Raw genomic sequence first — 21,706 nt, forward strand, 5'->3', positions numbered from 1 at the left:
TGGATGGAGGGAGGAGAAGAGGGGAAGATGATGACGGAGAGAAGGGTGGATGGAGGGAGGAGAAGAGGGAAGATGATGACGGAGAGAAGGGTGGATGGAGGGAGGAGAAGAGGGGAAGATGATGACGGAGAGAAGGGTGGATGGAGGGAGGAGAAGAGGGGAAGATGATGACGGAGAGAAGGGTGGATGGAGGGAGGAGAAGAGGGGAAGATGATGACGGAGAGAAGGGTGGATGGAGGGAGGAGAAGAGGAGGAAGATGATGACGGAGAGAAGGGTGGATGGAGGGAGGAGAAGAGGAGGAAGATGATGACGGAGAGAAGGGTGGATGGAGGGAGGAGAAGAGGGGAAGATGATGACGGAGAGAAGGGTGGATGGAGGGAGGAGAAGAGGGGGAAGGAATATAATGATAAACAGACGCACGCACACACCACTGTTACAGTAGCAGCCCCCTGCATGGAAAGCCTCGGAGAGTATCTCTGTTTCCTCCCTCTCTCTTCCTGTCTCTCCCTCTCTCATCCTGTCTGTCCCTCTCAAATCCTGTCTCTCCCTCTCTCATCCTGTCTCTCCCTCTCTCATCCTGTCTCTCCCTCTGTTTTTTCCCTCTCTCATCCTCTCTCATACGGTCTCTCCCTCTCTCCCACTCTGTTTTCTCCCTCTCTCATCCTGTCTCTCCCTCTGTTTTTTCCCTCTCTCATACGGTCTCTCCCTCTCTCCCTCTCTCATCCTGTCTCTCCCTCTCTCATCCTGTCTCTCCCTCTCTCATCCTGTCTCTCCCTCTCTCATCCTGTCTTTCCCTCTCTCATCCTGTCTTTCGCTCTCTCATCCTGTCTTTCCCTCTCTCATCCTGTCTTTCGCTCTATCATCCTGTCTCTCCCTCTCTCATCCTGTCTCTCCCTCTCTCATCCTGTCTTTCGCTCTCTCATCCTGTCTCTCCCTCTCTCATCCTGTCTTTCGCTCTCTCATCCTGTCTCTCCCTCTCTCATCCTGGCTCTCCCTCTCTCATCCTGTCTCTCCCTCTCATCCTGTCTCTCCCTCTCTCATCCTGTCTCTCCCTCTCTCATCCTGTCTTTCGCTCTCTCATCCTGTCTCTCCCTCTCTCATCCTGGCTCTCATCCTGTCTCTCCCTCTCTCATCCTGTCTCTCCCTCTCTCATCCTGTCTCTCCCTCTCTCATCCTGTCTCTCCCTCTCTCACCCTGTCTTTCCCTCTCTCATCCTGTCTTTCGCTCTCTCATCCTGTCTCTCCCTCTCTCATCCTGTCTCTCCCTCTCTCATCCTGTCTCTCCCTCTCTCATCCTGTCTCTCCCTCTCTCATCCTGTCTCTCCCTCTCTCATCCTGTCTCATCCTGTCTCTCCCTCTCTCATCCTGTCTCTCCCTCTCTCATCTTGTCTCTCCCTTAGGCTGAATAACACATTTGGAAAAACAAACCAGGTGCACTTCTAAAGAACTGTGTTAGCTCATCTTGTCTCTCCCTCTCTCACCCTGTCTTTCCCTCTCTCATCCTGTCTCTCCCTCTCTCATCCTGTCTCTCCCTCTCTCATCCTGTCTCTCCCTCTCTCATCCTGTCTCTCATCTTGTCTCTCCCTCTCTCATCCTGTCTCTCCCTCTCTCATCCTGTCTCATCCTGTCTCTCCCTCTCTCATCCCGTCTCTCATCCTGTCTCTCCCTCTCTCATCTTGTCTCTCCCTTAGGCTGAATAACACATTTGGAAAAACAAACCAGGTGCACTTCTAAAGAACTGTGTTAGCTCTGCCTCTTAGCTTTGGACCTAGTTCTGTTTCTGGATATTAAACACACACACACACACACACACACACACACACACACACACACACACACGTGTAAATGCTTTACAGAAATAAACACCATTTTGAGAAGAGAAAATATTCTATGATTCAAAGCCAATAAGACAGAGACATCTATCCAGTTTAATAGTGTTTAGTTCCATACACACACACCACTCTGACAGTAGGGTCCAGCAGGCTTCAGTGTTATCTATCCACACACCACTCTGACAGTAGGGTCCAGCAGGCTTCAGTGTTATCTATCTATCCACACACCACTCTGACAGTAGGGTCCAACAGGCTTCAGTGTAATCTATCCACACACCACTCTGACAGTAGGGTCCAGCAGGCTTCAGTGTTATCCATCCACACACCACTCTGACAGTATGGTCCAGCAGGCTTCAGTGTTATCTATCTATCCACACACCACTCTGACAGTAGGGTCCAACAGGCTTCAGTGTTATCTATCTATCTACACACCACTCTGACAGTAGGGTCCAGCAGGCTTCAGTGTTATCTATCTATCTACACACCACTCTGACAGTAGGGTCCAGCAGGCTTCAGTGTTATCTATCTATCCACACACCACTCTGACAGTAGGGTCCAGCAGGCTTCAGTGTTATCTATCCACACACCACTCTGACAGTAGGGTCCAGCAGGCTTCAGTGTTATCTATCCACACACCACTCTGACAGTAGGGTCCAGCAGGCTTCAGTGTTATCTATCCACACACCACTCTGACAGTAGGGTCCAGCAGGCTTCAGTGTTATCTATCTATCCACACACCACTCTGACAGGGTCCAGCAGGCTTCAGTGTTATCTATCTACACACCACTCTGACAGTAGGGTCCAGCAGGCTTCAGTGTTATCTATCCACACACCACTCTGACAGTAGGGTCCAGCAGGCTTCAGTGTTATTTATCCACACACCACTCTGACAGTAGGGGCCAGCAGGCTTCAGTGTTATCTATCCACACACCACTCTGACAGTAGGGTCCAGCAGGCTTCAGTGTTATCTATCTACACACCACTCTGACAGTAGGGTCCAGCAGGCTTCAGTGTTATCTATCTATCCACACACCACTCTGACAGTAGGGTCCAGCAGGCTTCAGTGTTATCTATCTATCTACACACCACTCTGACAGTAGGGTCCAGCAGGCTTCAGTGTTATCCATCCACACACCACTCTGACACCATCAGTTACCACTGCAGTCGTGTTTCTAACCACTGAGCAGAACATTCTCTCGGGCCTTTAGAGGGATGGGGGTATTGTTCCATATAATGCAAACCTACGCAGTCAATCCACAAACCACTCAGACTACAACAGACAAGTATCCTTCACCTGGTACCACTCCACTCAACCAGCCACCTCATACCACTTCAAGCCTGTTTCTAAACACTGAGCTCTCCCGTTGAGAGATCCATTATTCCATTATTTCATGGTAGACAGTCATTCTCCTGTTGAGAGATCCATTATTTCATGGTAGACAGTCATTCTCCCGTTGAGAGATCCATTATTCCATTATTTCATGGTAGACAGTCATTCTCCCGTTGAGAGATCCATTATTCCATTGTTTCATGGTAGACAGTCTCATTCTCCCGTTGAGAGATCCATTATTCCATTATTTCATGGTAGACAGTCTCATTCTCCTGTTGAGAGATCCATTATTCCATTATTTCATGGTAGACAGTCTCATTCTCCCGTTGAGAGATCCATTATTCCATTGTTTCATGGTAGACAGTCTCATTCTCCTGTTGAGAGATCCATTATTCCATTATTTCATGGTAGACAGTCTCATTCTCCCGTTGAGAGATCCATTATTCCATTGTTTCATGGTAGACAGTCTCATTCTCCCGTTGAGAGATCCATTATTCCATTATTTCATGGTAGACAGTCATTCTCCTGTTGAGAGATCCATTATTTAAAAAAAATAATAATAATTTTACCTTTATTTAACCAGGCAAGTCAGTTAAGAACAAATTCTTATTTTCAATGACGGCCTAGGAACAGTGGGTTAACTGCCTGTTCAGGGGCAGAACAACAGATTTGTACCTTGTCAGCTCGGGGATTTGAACTTGCAACCTTCCGGTTACTAGTCCAACGCTCTAAACCACTAGGCTACCCTGCCGCCCCATTATTTCATGGTAGACAGTCTCATTCTCCCGTTGAGAGATCCATTATTCCATTATTTCATGGTAGACAGTCATTCTCCTGTTGAGAGATCCATTATTCCATTATTTCATGGTAGACAGTCTCATTCTCCCGTTGAGAGATCCATTATTCCATTATTTCATGGTAGACAGTCTCATTCTCCTGTTGAGAGATCCATTATTCCATTATTTCATGGTAGACAGTCATTCTCCCGTTGAGAGATCCATTATTCCATTGTTTCATGGTAGACAGTCTCATTCTCCCGTTGAGAGATCCATTATTCCATTGTTTCATGGTAGACAGTCTCATTCTCCCGTTGAGAGATCCATTATTCCATTATTTATTGGTAGACAGTCATTCTCCTGTTGAGAGGTCCATTATTCCATTATTTCATGGTAGACAGTCTCATTCTCCCGTTGAGAGATCCATTATTCCATTATTTCATGGTAGACAGTCTCATTCTCCCGTTGAGAGATCCATTAATCCATTATTTCATGGTAGACAGTCTCATTCTCCCATTGAGAGATCCATTATTCCATTATTTCATGGTAGACAGTCTCATTCTCCCGTTGAGAGATCCATTATTCCATTATTTCATGGTAGACAGTCTCATTCTCCCGTTGAGAGGTCCATTATTTCATGGTAGACAGTCTCATTCTCCTGTTGAGAGATCCATTGTTTCATGGTAGACAGTCTCATTCTCCCGTTGAGAGGTCCATTATTCCATTATTTCATGGTAGACAGTCTCATTCTCCCGTTGAGAGATCCATTATTCCATTGTTTCATGGTAGACAGTCTCATTCTCCCGTTGAGAGATCCATTATTCCATTATTTCATGGTAGACAGTCTCATTCTCCCGTTGAGAGATCCATTATTCCATTATTTCATGGTAGACAGTCTCATTCTCCTGACACCACCACCACCCAGCCAGACTCACCTCAGACAAGCCTTTCATTTCCAAACACTTCCAGTCCAGCAATGTATTTACTTTTCTTGTTGTAAAACTACACACTTAATGGTAAAACAATATCCCAAGTATAATTACAGTAGTGTACATACACTTAATGGTAAAACAATATCCCAAGTATAATTACAGTACTGTATATACACTTAATGGTAAAACAATATCCCAAGTATAATTACAGTACTGTATATACATTTAATGGTAAAACAATATCCCAAGTATAATTACAGTACTGTATATACACTTAATGGTAAAACAATATGCCAAGTATAATTACAGTACTGTATATACACTTAATGGTAAAACAATATCCCAAGTATAATTACAGTAGTGTACATACACTTAATGGTAAAACAATACATTTTGAGCAAAATATTGTTTTTAAACAGAACTGCAAACTTTAAGGAGCAGGTCTGATTTAAAAATATATATATATATTTAACTTGGCATGTCAGTTAAGAACACATTCTTATTTACAACGACGGCCAACCTCGGACGACCCTGGGCCAATTGTGCGCCGCCCTATGAGATTCCCAATCACGGCCGGTTGTGATAGAGCGCGGAAGGTAACCTGCGATATCATCGCTCCCCACCGCCTCTTCTTCAGGATCGGTGTACCTTCCACGGGACAGTTGAGCTAGTGTAGGCTAATGCAAAGAGCATGAGGTTGAGCTAGCATAGGCTAATGCAATAAGCATGAGGTCGAGCTAACGTAGGCTAATGCAATTAGCATGAGGTTGAGCTAGCATAGGCTAATGCAATAAGCATGAGGTCGAGCTAACGTAGGCTAATGCAATTAGCATGAGGTTGAGCTAGCATAGGCTAATGCAATAAGCATGAGGTCGAGCTAACGTAGGCTAATGCAATTAGCATGAGGTTGAGCTAGCATAGGCTAATGCAATAAGCATGAGGTCGAGCTAACGTAGGCTAATGCAATTCGCATGAGGTTGAGTTAACGTAGGCTAATACAATTAGCATGAGGTTGAGCTAGCATAGGCTAATGCAATAAGCATGAGGTCGAGCTAACGTAGGCTAATGCAATTAGCATGAGGTTGAGCTAGCATAGGCTAATGCAATAAGCATGAGGTCGAGCTAACGTAGGCTAATGCAATTCGCATGAGGTTGAGTTAACGTAGGCTAATACAATTAGCATGAGGTTGAGCTAGCATAGGCTAATGCAATAAGCATGAGGTCGAGCTAACGTAGGCTAATGCAAAGAGCATGAGGTTGAGCTAGCATAGGCTAATGCAATAAGCATGAGGTCGAGCTAACGTAGGCTAATGCAATTAGCATGAGGTTGAGCTAGCATAGGCTAATGCAATAAGCATGAGGTCGAGCTAACGTAGGCTAATGCAATTCGCATGAGGTTGAGTTAACGTAGGCTAATACAATTAGCATGAGGTTGAGCTAGCATAGGCTAATGCAATAAGCATGAGGTCGAGCTAACGTAGGCTAATGCAATTCGCATGAGGTTGAGTTAACGTAGGCTAATGCAATTAGCATGAGGTTGAGCTAACGTAGGCTAATGCAATTAGCATGAGGTTGAGCTAACGTAGGCTAATGCAATTAGCATAAGGTTGTATGGAACAAGAACATTTCCCAGGACATAGACATATCACAGATCACTGCACCTGTTCATAGCCCATCTGTATACAGCCCATCTATCTACCTCATCCCCATACTGTATTTATTTATTTTGCTCCTTTTGCACCACAGTATCTCTACTTGCACATCCATCTTTTGCACATCTACCATTCCAGTGTTTAATTGCCATATTGTAATTACTTCGCCACCATGGCCTATTTATTGCCTTAACTCCCTTATTTAACCTTATTTGCACTCACTGTATATAAAACACATACAACAACACAGAGTTACACATGGAATGAACAAAACATACAGTCAATAACATACAGTTTTCTTTTTCTTCTACTGTATTATTGACTGTATGTTTTGTTCATTCCATGTGTAACTCTGTGTTGTTGTATGTGTCGAACTGCTATGCTTTATCTTGGCCAGGTTGTAGTTGCAAATGATAACTTGTTCTCAACTAGCTTACCTGGTTAAATAAAGGTGAAATTAAAAAAAAATATATTTAAAAAATATCTCACATTGGCAGAAAGCTTAAATTCTTGTTAATCTAACTGCACTGTCTAATTTCCAGTAGCTATTACAGTGAAAGAATACCATGCTATTGTTTGAGGAGAGGCACAGTTTTAAACATGAACAGTTATTAATAAACAAATTAGGCACATTTGGGCGGTCTTGATACAACATTCTAAACAGAAATGCAATGTCTAAAGTCTAAAACTTTGCACATACACTGTTGCCATCTAGTGGCCAAAATCTAAATTGCAGCTGGGCTGGAATAATACATTATGGCCTTTCTCTTGCATTTCAAATATGATGGTACAAAAAAAATACAAAAGAAATAGTTTTTTTCTTTGTATTATCTTTTACCAGATCTACTGTGTTATATTCTCCTACATTCCTTTCACATTTCCACAAACTTCAAAGTGTTTCCTTTCAAATGATACCAAGAAAATGCATATCCTTGCTTCAGGGCCTGAGTTATAGGCAATTAGATTTGGGTCCTGAGCTACAGGCAATTAGATTTGGGTCCTGAGCTACAGGCAATTAGATTTGGGTCCCGAGCTACAGGCAATTAGATTTGGGTCCTGAGCTACAGGCAATTAGATTTGGGTCCTGAGCTACAGGCAATTAGATTTGGGTCCTGAGCTACAGGCAATTAGATTTGGGTCCTGAGCTACAGGCAATTAGATTTGGGTATGCCATTTTAGGCGAAAATTTGAAAAAAAAGTGGCGGATCCTGAAGACGAAGGCACATTCCTCTGGTGAACATTGGAGAGGGAGATGCTGAATGTCCTGTCCTTGATTTACAACAGGGTGTGAGGTGTTAACCCCAACCAGTTCCCTCGTCCCCCTCTGCAAAGCTGATCTGACCTACTTTATTTGGATCCTCACAAGACCGTCATGACAATACTGATGCTGTGACAGACTGTCATACCAGCCTAATGGACAGAACATGTCTCCTCCATCCCAGAGATCACTCTGTCCACAGCCAGAGGAGAGGACCTGGAGAGGACATGGAGAGGACGGGGTCACAGCCAGAGGAGAGGACATGGAGAGGACGGGGTCACAGCCAGAGGAGAGGACATGGAGAGGACGGGGTCACAGCCAGAGGAGAGGACATGGAAGGACGGGGTCACAGCCAGAGGAGAGGACATGGAGAGGACGGGGTCACAGCCAGAGGAGAGGACATGGAGAGGATGGGGTCACAGCCAGAGGAGAGGACATGGAGAGGACGGGGTCACAGCCAGAGGAGAGGACATGGAGAGGACGGGGTCACAGCCAGAGGAGAGGACATGGAGAGGACGGGGTCACAGCCAGAGGAGAGGACATGGAGAGGACGGGGTCACAGCCAGAGGAGAGGACATGGAGAGGACGGGGTCACAGCCAGAGGAGAGGACATGGAGAGGACGGGGTCACAGCCAGAGGAGAGGACATGGAGAGGACGGGGTCACAGCCAGAGGAGAGGACATGGAGAGGATGGGGTCACAGCCAGAGGAGAGGACATGGAGAGGACGGGGTCACAGCCAGAGGAGAGGACATGGAGAGGACGGGGTCACAGCCAGAGGAGAGGACATGGAGAGGACGGGGTCACAGCCAGAGGAGAGGACATGGAGAGGACGGGGTCACAGCCAGAGGAGAGGACATGGAGAGGACGGGGTCACAGCCAGAGGAGAGGACATGGAGAGGACGGGGTCACAGCCAGAGGAGAGGACATGGAGCTGGACGGGGTCACAGCCAGAGGAGAGGACATGGAGAGGACGGGGTCACAGCCAGAGGAGAGGACATGGAGAGGACGGGGTCACAGCCAGAGGAGAGGACATGGAGAGGACGGGGTCACAGCCAGAGGAGAAGACATGGAGAGGACGGGGTCACAGCCAGAGGAGAGGACATGGAGGGACGGGGTCACAGCCAGAGGAGAGGACATGGAGAGGACGGGGTCACAGCCAGAGGAGAGGACATGGAGAGGACGGGGTCACAGCCAGAGGAGAGGACATGGAGAGGATGGGGTCACAGCCAGAGGAGAGGACATGGAGAGGATGGGGTCACAGCCAGAGGAGAGGACATGGAGAGGACGGGGTCACAGCCAGAGGAGAGGACATGGAGAGGACGGGGTCACAGCCAGAGGAGAGGACATGGAGAGGACGGGGTCACAGCCAGAGGAGAGGACATGGAGAGGACGGGGTCACAGCCAGAGGAGAGGACATGGAGAGGATGGGGTCACAGCCAGAGGAGAGGACATGGAGAGGACGGGGTCACAGCCAGAGGAGAGGACATGGAGAGGACGGGGTCACAGCCAGAGGAGAGGACATGGAGAGGATGGGGTCACAGCCAGAGGAGAGGACATGGAGAGGACGGGGTCACAGCCAGAGGAGAGGACATGGAGAGGACGGGGTCACAGCCAGAGGAGAAGACATGGAGAGGACGGGGTCACAGACAGAGGAGAAGACATGGAGAGGACGGGGTCACAGCCAGAGGAGAAGACATGGAGAGGACGGGGTCACAGCCAGAGGAGAGGACATGGAGAGGACGGGGTCACAGCCAGAGGAGAGGACATGGAGAGGACGGGGTCACAGACAGAGGAGAGGACATGGAGAGGACGGGGTCACAGCCAGAGGAGAGGACATGGAGAGGACGGGGTCACAGCCAGAGGAGAGGACATGGAGAGGACGGGGTCACAGCCAGAGGAGAGGACATGGAGAGGACGGGGTCACAGCCAGAGGAGAGGACATGGAGAGGATGGGGTCACAGCCAGAGGAGAGGACATGGAGAGGACGGGGTCACAGCCAGAGGAGAGGACATGGAGAGGACGGGGTCACAGCCAGAGGAGAGGACATGGAGAGGACGGGGTCACAGCCAGAGGAGAGGACATGGAGAGGACGGGGTCACAGCCAGAGGAGAGGACATGGAGAGGATGGGGTCACAGCCAGAGGAGAGGACATGGAGAGGATGGGGTCACAGCCAGAGGAGAGGACATGGAGAGGACGGGGTCACAGCCAGAGGAGAGGACATGGAGAGGACGGGGTCACAGCCAGAGGAGAGGACATGGAGAGGATGGGGTCACAGCCAGAGGAGAGGACATGGAGAGGACGGGATCACAGCCAGAGGAGAGGACATGGAGAGGACGGGGTCACAGCCAGAGGAGAGGACATGGAGAGGACGGGGTCACAGCCAGAGGAGAGGACATGGAGAGGACGGGGTCACAGCCAGAGGAGAGGACATGGAGAGGACGGGGTCACAGACAGAGGAGAGGACATGGAGAGGACGGGGTCACAGCCAGAGGAGAGGACATGGAGAGGACGGGGTCACAGCCAGAGGAGAGGACATGGAGAGGACGGGGTCACAGCCAGAGGAGAGGACATGGAGAGGACGGGGTCACAGCCAGAGGAGAGGACGGGGTCACAGCCAGAGGAGAGGACGGGGTCACAGCCAGAGGAGAGGACATGGAGAGGACATGGAGAGGACATGGAGAGGATGGGGTCACAGACAGAGGAGAGGATGGGGTCACAGACAGAGGAGAGGACGGGGTCACAGCCAGAGGAGAGGACGGGGAGAGGACGGGGTCACAGCCAGAGGAGAGGACGGGGTCACAGCCAGAGGAGAGGACATGGAGAGGACGGGGTCACAGCCAGAGGAGATGACCTGGAGAGGATGGGGTCACAGCCAGAGGAGAGGACATGGAGGAGGGACGGGGTCACAGCCAGAGGAGAGGACATGGAGAGGACGGGGTCACAGACAGAGGAGAGGACATGGAGAGGACGGGGTCACAGCCAGAGGAGAGGACATGGAGAGGACGGGGTCACAGCCAGAGGAGAGGACATGGAGAGGACGGGGTCACAGCCAGAGGAGAGGACATGGAGAGGACGGGGTCACAGCCAGAGGAGAGGACATGGAGAGGATGGGGTCACAGCCAGAGGAGAGGACATGGAGAGGACGGGGTCACAGCCAGAGGAGAGGACATGGAGAGGACGGGGTCACAGCCAGAGGAGAGGACATGGAGAGGACGGGGTCACAGCCAGAGGAGAGGACATGGAGAGGACGGGGTCACAGCCAGAGGAGAGGACATGGAGAGGACGGGGTCACAGCCAGAGGAGAGGACATGGAGAGGATGGGGTCACAGCCAGAGGAGAGGACATGGAGAGGATGGGGTCACAGCCAGAGGAGAGGACATGGAGAGGACGGGGTCACAGCCAGAGGAGAGGACATGGAGAGGACGGGGTCACAGCCAGAGGAGAGGACATGGAGAGGATGGGGTCACAGCCAGAGGAGAGGACATGGAGAGGACGGGATCACAGCCAGAGGAGAGGACATGGAGAGGACGGGGTCACAGCCAGAGGAGAGGACATGGAGAGGACGGGGTCACAGCCAGAGGAGAGGACATGGAGAGGACGGGGTCACAGCCAGAGGAGAGGACATGGAGAGGACGGGGTCACAGACAGAGGAGAGGACATGGAGAGGACGGGGTCACAGCCAGAGGAGAGGACATGGAGAGGACGGGGTCACAGCCAGAGGAGAGGACATGGAGAGGACGGGGTCACAGCCAGAGGAGAGGACATGGAGAGGACGGGGTCACAGCCAGAGGAGAGGACGGGGTCACAGCCAGAGGAGAGGACGGGGTCACAGCCAGAGGAGAGGACATGGAGAGGACATGGAGAGGACCTGGAGAGGATGGGGTCACAGACAGAGGAGAGGATGGGGTCACAGACAGAGGAGAGGACGGGGTCACAGCCAGAGGAGAGGACGGGGAGAGGACGGGGTCACAGCCAGAGGAGAGGACGGGGTCACAGCCAGAGGAGAGGACATGGAGAGGACGGGGTCACAGCCAGAGGAGATGACCTGGAGAGGATGGGGTCAGAATGTAGATAGAAAGAGAGGAGAGGATGGGGTCAGAGCCAGAGGAGAGGACGGGGTCAGAGCCAGAGGAGAGGATGGGATCATAGTGTAGATAGAGAGAGGAGAGGACGGGGTCACAGCCAGAGGAGAGGACGGGGTCAGAGTGTAGATAGAGAGAGGAGAGGATGGGGTCACAGTCAGAGGAGAGGACGGGGTCAGAGTGTAGATAGAAAGAGAGGAGAGGATGGGGTCACAGTCAGAGGAGAGGACGGGGTCAGAGTGTAGTTAGAGAGAGGAGAGGATGGGGTCAGAGTGTAGATAGAGAGAGGAGAGGACGGGGTCACAGCCAGAGGAGAGGACGGGGTCAGAGTGTAGATAGAGAGAGGAGAGGATGGGATCATAGTGTAGATAGAAAGAGGAGAAGATGGGGTCAGAGTGTAGATAGAGAGAGGAGAAGATGGGGTCAGAGTGTAGATAGAGAGAGGAGAGGACGGGGTCAGAGTGTAGATAGAGAGAGGAGAGGACGGGGTCAGAGTGTAGATAGAGAGAGGAGAGGCTTCCCTTCTCCCTACCTCACTGCCTCCATTCTCCCTCCATCCCTCTCTCTCTACCTCCATGCCTACCTCCCTTCTCCTTCCATCCCTCTCTCTCTACCTCCATGCCTACCTCCCTTCTCCCTCTTTCTCTACCTCCATGCCTACCTCCCTTCTCCCTCTCTCCATGCCTACCTCCCTTCTCCCTCTCTCTACCTCCCTTCTCCCTCTCTCTCTACCTCCATGCCTACCTCCCTTCTCCCTCTCTCTCTACCTCCATGCCTACCTCCCTTCTCCCTCTCTCTCTACCTCCATGCCTACCTCCCTTCTCCCTCTCTCTCTACCTCCATGCCTACCTCCTTTCTCCCTCCATCCCTCTCTCTCTACCTCCCTTCTCCCTCCATCCCTCTCTCTCTACCTCCATGCCTGCCTCCTCCCTTCCATCCCTCTCTCTCTACCTCCATGCCTACCTCCCTTCTCGCTCTCTACCTCCATGCCTACCTCCTTCTCCCTCTCTCTCTACCTCCATGCCTCCCTCTCTACTCTCCATGCCTCTCTCCTCTCTCTCTCTCTCTCCCTACCAGTGCCTGGCAACTAGCCATCCATCACTCCTTTTGTCTCTAGAACAACGGCAGTGGCTGATTGGTGGCAGGCGTTCAAGCTGCCTCTGAGGGAAATGACCAGAGTATTAATCATAATTACCACCTCATAGAGAAAAGACTGGTGATGTCTGCACCCACTCTGACACGCATGCCGCCCTCCTGGGGGAGCCATGCTGGCTGGGGGTCATGTTTGACATCTTGGAGGGCGGATTCGCTCTGTCTCTCTCTGCTCACAGATGGGGGAAAGCGAGACAGTGAGAGAAAGAGAGAGAATGAGAGAAGATGGGGGGGAAAGAGTGAGAGAGATAAATAGGAAGAGCCAGAGAGAGAGAGAATGAGAGAGAGAGAGAGAGCCTAGAGAAGAGAGAGAGAATGAGAGAAGATGGGGGGAAAGAGTGAGAGATAAAAAGGAAGAGCCAGAGAGAGAGAATGAGAGAGAGAGAAATGAGAGAGAGAGAGAGAGAGAGAGAATGAGAGAGATAAATAGGAAGTGCCAGAGAGAGAGAGAATGAGAGAGAGAGAGAATGAGAGAGAGAATGAGAGAGAGAGAGAGAGAGAGAATGAGAGAGAGAGAGAATGAGAGAGAGAGATAAATAGGAAGTGCCAGAGAGAGAGAATGAGAGAGAGTGAGAGAGAATGAGAGAGAGAGAGAATGAGAGAGAGAATGATCAGAGAGTCTGAGAGAGAAATGAGAGAGAGAGAATGAGAGAGAGAATGAGAGAGAGAGAGGGAGAGAGAGAGTAGAGAAGAGATAGAAGAGAGAGAGAGAGAGAGAGATGAGAGAGAGAGATAAATAGGAAGTGCCAGAGAGAGAGAGAATGAGAGAGAGAGAGATGAGAGAGGAGAGAGAGGGTCATGAGAGAGAGAATGAGAGAGAGAGAGAATGAGAGAGAGAATGAGAGAGAGAGAGAGAGATGGGGAGAAGAGAGAGAGAATGAGAGAAGAGAGATGAGAGAGAATGAGAGAGAGAGAGAGAGAGAGAGAGAGAGAATGAGAGAGAGAGATAAATAGGAAGAGCCAGAGAGAGAGAGAATGAGAGAGAGAGAGAATGAGAGAGAGAGAGAGAGAGAATGAGAGAGAGAGAGAGAGAGAGAATGAGAGAGAGATGAGAGAGAGAGAGAAATGAGAGAGATAAATAGGAAGAGCCAGAGAGAGAGAGAGAGAGAGAGAGAGAGAATGAGAGAGAGAGAGAGAGAATGAGAGAAGATGGGGGGGAAAGAGTGAGAGATAAATAGGAAGAGCCAGGGAGAGAGAGGGAGTGAGAGAGAGAGAGAGAATGAGAGAGGGAGAGAGCGAGAGGAGAGACAGAACAGGCCAATTTGGATGGTAGCTGTCAGGCAGGCAGGGACATTAAAGTGTCTCTCTGTGCGTGACACAGAAGGCCGCTCTGACTTGATGAATAAATAACAGTTTGAGAGAACTGAGTGTGCAACCCAAATTACACCCTATTCCCTATATAGTGCATGACTTTTGACCAGGGCGCTAGGGGTTAGGGAAGGGCATAGGGTGCCATTTGGGACACATACTGAGAATGACTCATCGCATGAGGTGAACCGAAGGAGACAAGCTACAACAACCACCTCTGGAATTGGACTTAAACTAAAATCCAGAACCCCAGAGACTGACCCATTCCTCTGCCGTTTTAAAAGAGTAGGAGAGTCATGGAGAACCACACAGATAATATAATTGCACACTGTTTACATGTATTAGACCTTAAGAGGCTTTTCTCTCAGTTGTCAGAACCAGGAATGCTGAGAACTGTCAGGTGTGTGTTCTTCTCAGACCCGACCCAAGCTCTGGAGTGTGAATGTGTTCTTCGCAGACCCGACCCAAGCTCTGGAGTGTTAATGAGCCCTTCTCAGACCCGACCCAAGCTCTGGAGTGTTAATGAGCCCTTCTCAGACCCGACCCAAGCTCTGGAGTGTGAATGTGTCCTTCGCAGACCCGACCCAAGCTCTGTAGTGTGAATGTGTCCTTCTCAGACCCGACCCAAGCTCTGGAGTGTGAATGTGCCCTTCTCAGACCCGACCCAAGCTCTGGAGTGTGAATGTGCCCTTCTCAGACCCGACCCAAGCTCTGGAGTGTGAATGTGCCCTTCTCAGACCCGACCCAAGCTCTGGAGTGTGAATGTGTCCTTCGCAGACCCATTCAAGCTCTGTAGTGTGAATGTGTCCTTCTCAGACCCGACCCAAGCTCTGGAGTGTGAATGTGCCCTTCTCAGAACCGACCCAAGCTCTGGAGTGTGAATGTGCCCTTCTCAGAACCGACCCAAGCTCTGGAGTGTGAATGTGCCCTTCTCAGAACCGACCCAAGCTCTGGAGTGTGAATGGGTCCTTTGAGGACCAGAACAATCCTGTCTCTCAGCTCCAAGCACACAAACTCCTCAGTTTTCAACCCATTCAGGGTCTCAGTGAGTCAGTCTTCGTTCACCATGTTACAGACCCACATACACTGCAACAATAGAGTTTCTACATCTGAAAACAAGGATGGTCCAACTGGGGCCATCATGGAGTTACAGTCAAACCATCCATCTTCTCCTGTCCCTCTCCGGTCTCTCTCCTGTCTCTCTCCTGTCCCTCTCCGGTCTCTCTCCTGTCCTCTCTCCTGTCTCTCTCCTGTCCCTCTCCTGTCCCTCTCCAGTCTCTCTCCTGTCCTCCCCACTGCCCATGAACCCATGTTTTGATTCCCATTGTCAAGAACTCCCTGAAAATCTGGTCCCAGTGCCGAAGACACTTTATCCTAAAACAAGCTGCTTCTCTCCATGAACATCCAATCATCTCTTCCCAGCCTCGCAGATAGACAGGGCGTTCCAGTTGGGAACGTTCCATGGGAACGGTCTGGTGGTTTTTTTGTGACCTATTTGTTGATGACACATTCGTCTCATTCCATACTCTGAGGGTTGACCATAATATTCCCAATAACCACTTTATTAGGTACCTGCACACTGGCAGCTTTGCCCCCCCAAAAATGTCCCTTCATTTCCATTGGAGCCCACTAAGTGTCCAGTCGAGAGGTGCTTAGATCTTCACCCTTATCTGAAGGGCACAATATCCAAATGATACGACATAATACAGAAGATTAATCCGCCTTCCAACATCTACATGGGAGCCAGACATGGGTGGTCAGCTACCTGATGATATATAGCAGCACGGTACTGACCATAAGACATGGGTGGTCAGCTACCTGATGATATATAGCAGCACGGTACTGACCATAAGACATGGGTGGTCAGCTACCTGATGATATATAGCAGCACGGTACTGACCATAAGACATGGGTGGTCAGCTACCCGATGATATATAGCAGCACGGTACTACTACATAAGACATGGGTGGTCAGCTACCTGATGATATATAGCAGCACGGTACTACTACATAAGACATGGGTGGTCAGCTACCTGATGATATATAGCAGCATGGTACTACTACATAAGACATGGGTGGTCAGCTACCCGATGATATATAGCAGCACGGTACTACTACATAAGACATGGGTGGTCAGCTACCTGATGATATATAGCAGCACGGTACTACTACATAAGACATGGGTGGTCAGCTACCTGATGATATATAGCAGCACGGTACTACTACATAAGACATGGGTGGTCAGCTACCTGATGATATATAGCAGCACGGTACTACTACATAAGACATGGGTGGTCAGCTACCTGATGATATATAGCAGCACGGTACTACTACATAAGACATGGGTGGTCAGCTACCTGATGATATATAGCAGCACGGTACTACTACATAAGACATGGGTGGTCAGCTACCTGATGATATATAGCAGCACGGTACTACTACATAAGACATGGGTGGTCAGCTACCTGATGATATATAGCAGCATGGTACTACTACATAAGACATGGGTGGTCAGCTACCTGATGATATATAGCAGCACGGTACTACTACATAAGACATGGGTGGTCAGCTACCTGATGATATATAGCAGCACGGTACTGACCATAAGACATGGGTGGTCAGCTACCTGATGATATATAGCAGCACGGTACTGACAATAAGACATGGGTGGTCAGCTACCTGATGATATATAGCAGCACGGTGCTGACCATAAGACATGGGTGGTCAGCTACCCGATGATATATAGCAGCACGGTACTACTACATAAGACATGGGTGGTCAGCTACCTGATGATATATAGCAGCACGGTACTACTACATAAGACATGGGTGGTCAGCTACCTGATGATATATAGCAGCACGGTACTGACCATAAGACATGGGTGGTCAGCTACCTGATGATATATAGCAGCATGGTACTACTACATAAGACATGGGTGGTCAGCTACCCGATGATATATAGCAGCACGGTACTGACCATAAGACATGGGTGGTCAGCTACCTGATGATATATAGCAGCACGGTACTACTACATAAGACATGGGTGGTCAGCTACCTGATGATATATAGCAGCACGGTACTACTACATAAGACATGGGTGGTCAGCTACCTGATGATATATAGCAGCACGGTACTGACCATAAGACATGGGTGGTCAGCTACCTGATGATATATAGCAGCACGGTACTGACCATAAGACATGGGTGGTCAGCTACCTGATGATATATAGCAGCACGGTACTGACCATAAGACATGGGTGGTCAGCTACCTGATGATATATAGCAGCACGGTACTACTACCATAAGACATGGGTGGTCAGCTACCTGATGATATATAGCAGCATGGTACTACTACATAAGACATGGGTGGTCAGCTACCTGATGATATATAGCAGCACGGTACTACTACATAAGACATGGGTGGTCAGCTACCCGATGATATATAGCAGCACGGTACTACTACATAAGACATGGGTGGTCAGCTACCTGATGATATATAGCAGCACGGTACTACTACATAAGACATGGGTGGTCAGCTACCTGATGATATATAGCAGCACGGTACTGACCATAAGACATGGGTGGTCAGCTACCTGATGATATATAGCAGCACGGTACTGACCATAAGACATGGGTGGTCAGCTACCTGATGATATATAGCAGCACGGTACTGACCATAAGACATGGGTGATCAGCTACCTGATGATATAGCAGCACGGTACTGACCATAAGACATGGGTGGTCAGCTACCTGATGATATATAGCAGCACGGTACTGACCATAAGACATGGGTGGTCAGCTACCTGATGATATATAGCAGCACGGTACTGACCATAAGACATGGGTGGTCAGCTACCTGATGATATATAGCAGCACGGTACTACTACATAAGACATGGGTGGTCAGCTACCTGATGATATATAGCAGCACGGTACTGACCATAAGACATGGGTGATCAGCTACCTGATGATATATAGCAGCACGGTACTGACCATAAGACATGGGGGGTCAGCTACCTGATGATATATAGCAGCACGGTACTGACCATAAGACATGGGTGGTCAGCTACCTGATGATATATAGCAGCACGGTACTGACCATAAGACATGGGTGGTCAGCTACCTGATGATATATAGCAGCACGGTACTACTACATAAGACATGGGTGGTCAGCTACCTGATGATATATAGCAGCACGGTACTACTACATAAGACATGGGTGGTCAGCTACCCGATGATATATAGCAGCACGGTACTACTACATAAGACATGGGTGGTCAGCTACCCGATGATATATAGCAGCACGGTACTGACCATAAGACATGGGTGGTCAGCTACCCGATGATATACAGTGGGGCAAAAAAGTATTTAGTCAGCCACCAATTGTGGAAGTTCTCCCACTTAAAAAGATGAGAGAGACCTGTAATTTTCATCATAAGTACACTTCAACTATGACAGACAAAATGAGGGGGAAAACAAAATAATAATCAAGAAAATCACATTGTAGGATTTTTTATGAATTTATTTGCAAATTATGGTGGAAAATAAGTATTTGGTCACCTACAAACAACCAAGATTTATGGCTCCCACAGACCTGTAACTTCTAATTCACTGACCAATTCACTATAGTATTAACTGGTACAGTAACGTTAGTAACCTAACCAATTCACTATAGTATTAACTGGTACAGTAACGTTAGTAACCTAACCAATTCACTATAGTATTAACTGGTACAGTAACCTGTAGGGAGGGAGGGAGGGAAGGAAGGAAGGAAGGAAGGAAGGAAGGAGGGAAGGAAGGAAGGAAGGGAAGGAAGGAAGGAAGGAGGGAAGGAAGGAAGGAAGGAAGGAAGGAAGGAAGGATGGAAGGAAGGAAGGAGGGAAGGAAGGAAGGAAGGAAGGAAGGAAGGAAGGAAGGAAGGAAGGAAGGAAGGAAGGAAGGGGTGAGGGTTGTACTGTTTTTCTGTTCTCATGTCTGAAAATCTGTAAATAAAGTACAAAAAACAGCAACGCAACAATAAAGAGTTTTCACAGCTGATAAAGGTTATCCATCAGCCTAGTTGAAGTGCCACAAGCAACACACAAATTAAACGTTACAAATTGGTTTATTTATGGACATTTTGCAGACAGAAACATAACATTTGATTGATACCATTTCAAATATCCGCCCAGACAGTGGAGTTTTGATCAACAAGAGTATAATAGGCCGTAGTGTTTCATCAACAACAGAAACAACAGGGGTGTCTTCAGTCAGAAATATAACAAATAGAGGGAACAGCCTATTCTACCTGACCAGGACATCGTGTCTGTTCTACACAAAATATTTCTATCTGAAAGTTCCACAACGTTATCATACTGAACATGGCTGTAGGCCAGCTACTCTTCGACCGATGGCGGTGGGGAGAGTTTGAGCTGGAAGTTCTCGCTGTGGAATATACTTCCTGTTCCTGGTTGGGAGGGGTTTAGGAGGCCCGCCTTCTCGTTGCCATGGCAGTGGGAGATTTCCGACAGGATGGCCAACTGGAGGACAAGACCAGGCATGATAACGATCAGAGAGATGATGCATGGGGTTAGTGTCAGGGTAAAAAACTGGTGAGGGATAGGAAAATAAAGAGACAGAGACACAGAGACAGACACAGAGAGAGAGAGAGAGAGAGACACAGAGAGAGAGAGAGAGAGAGAGAGAGACAGAGAGAGAGAGACAGAGAGACACAGAGAGACACAGAGAGACACAGAGAGAGATAGGCCTTTAATTTCTGTTCTTCTGCCATCATGACACCTTCCTCTCATACTCTCCCCCTTCCAACACCACAGTGATTCTCCATCTCTCTCTCTTCTCCATCTCTCTCTCTTCTCCATCTCTCTCTCTTCTCCATCCCTCTCTCTTCTCCATCCCTCTCTCTTCTCCATCTCTCTCTCTTCTCCATCTCTCTCTTCTCCATCCCTCTCTCTTCTCCATCCCTCTCTCTTCTCCATCCCTCTCTCTTCTCCATCCCTCTCTCTTCTCCATCCCTCTCTCCATCTCTCTCCATCACTTCTCTCTCTCTCTCTTCTCCATCACTTCTCCATCCCTCTCTCCATCTCAATCTACAGAAAGGCAGAGGAGGCTGACTGACATCTATAGGAGGGAGAGGAGGCTGACTGACATCTATAGGAGGGAGAGGAGACTGGCTGACATCTATAGGAGGGAGAGGAGACTGGCTGACATCTATAGGAGGGAGAGGAGGCAGGTTGACTGACATCTATAGGAGGGAGAGGAGGCTGACTGACATCTATAGGAGGGAGAGGAGGCAGGCTGACTGACATCTATAGGAGGGAGAGGAGACAGGGTGACTGACATCTATAGGAGGGAGAGGAGGCTGACTGACATCTATAGGAGGGAGAGGAGGCAGACTGACTGACATCTATAGGAGGGAGAGGAGACAGGGTGACTGACATCTATAGGAGGGAGAGGAGGCTGACTGACATCTATAGGAGGGAGAGGAGGCAGACTGACTGACATCTATAGGAGGGAGAGGAGGCAGGCTGACTGACATCTATAGGAGGGAGAGGAGACAGGGTGACTGACATCTATAGGAGGGAGAGGAGGCTGACTGACATCTATAGGAGGGAGAGGAGGCAGACTGACTGACATCTATAGGAGGGAGAGGAGGCTGACTGACATCTATAGGAGGGAGAGGAGGCAGGTTGACTGACATCTATAGGAGGGAGAGGAGGCTGACTGACATCTATAGGAGGGAGAGGAGGCAGGCTGACTGACATCTATAGGAGGGAGAGGAGGCTGACTGACATCTATAGGAGGGAGAGGAGGCAGGCTGACTGACATCTATAGGAGGGAGAGGAGGCAGGCTGACTGACATCTATAGGAGGGAGAGGAGGCAGGGTGACTGACATCTATAGGAGGGAGAGGAGACTGGCTGACATCTATAGGAGGGAGAGGAGGCTGACATCTATAGGAGGGAGAGGAGGCAGGTTGACTGACATCTATAGGAGGGAGAGGAGGCTGACTGACATCTATAGGAGGGAGAGGAGGCTGACTGACATCTATAGGAGGGAGAGGAGGCTGACTGACATCTATAGGAGGGAGAGGAGGCTGACTGACATCTATAGGAGGGAGAGGAGGCTGACTGACATCTATAGGAGGGAGAGGAGGCTGACTGACATCTATAGGAGGGAGAGGAGGCTGACTGACATCTATAGGAGGGAGAGGAGGCTGACTGACATCTATAGGAGGGAGAGGAGGCTGACTGACATCTATAGGAGGGAGAGGAGGCTGACTGACATCTATAGGAGGGGGAGGAGGCTGACTGACATCTATAGGAGGGAGAGGAGGCTGGCTGACATCTATAGGAGGGAGAGGAGGCTGACTGACATCTATAGGAGGGAG

General features: G+C 49.3%; 1 pseudogene; it reads right to left on the reverse strand.

The window, feature by feature from the left end:
• Positions 1-19,405: 19,405 nt before the first annotated feature.
• The window catches only part of LOC135531445 (vacuolar protein sorting-associated protein 8 homolog), a 154,946-nt pseudogene continuing 152,645 nt past the window's right edge, over positions 19,406-21,706 (reverse strand).

This window comes from Oncorhynchus masou, chromosome 5 (genome assembly GCF_036934945.1).
Source record: "Oncorhynchus masou masou isolate Uvic2021 chromosome 5, UVic_Omas_1.1, whole genome shotgun sequence".
Taxonomy (NCBI): Eukaryota; Metazoa; Chordata; class Actinopteri; order Salmoniformes; family Salmonidae; genus Oncorhynchus; species Oncorhynchus masou.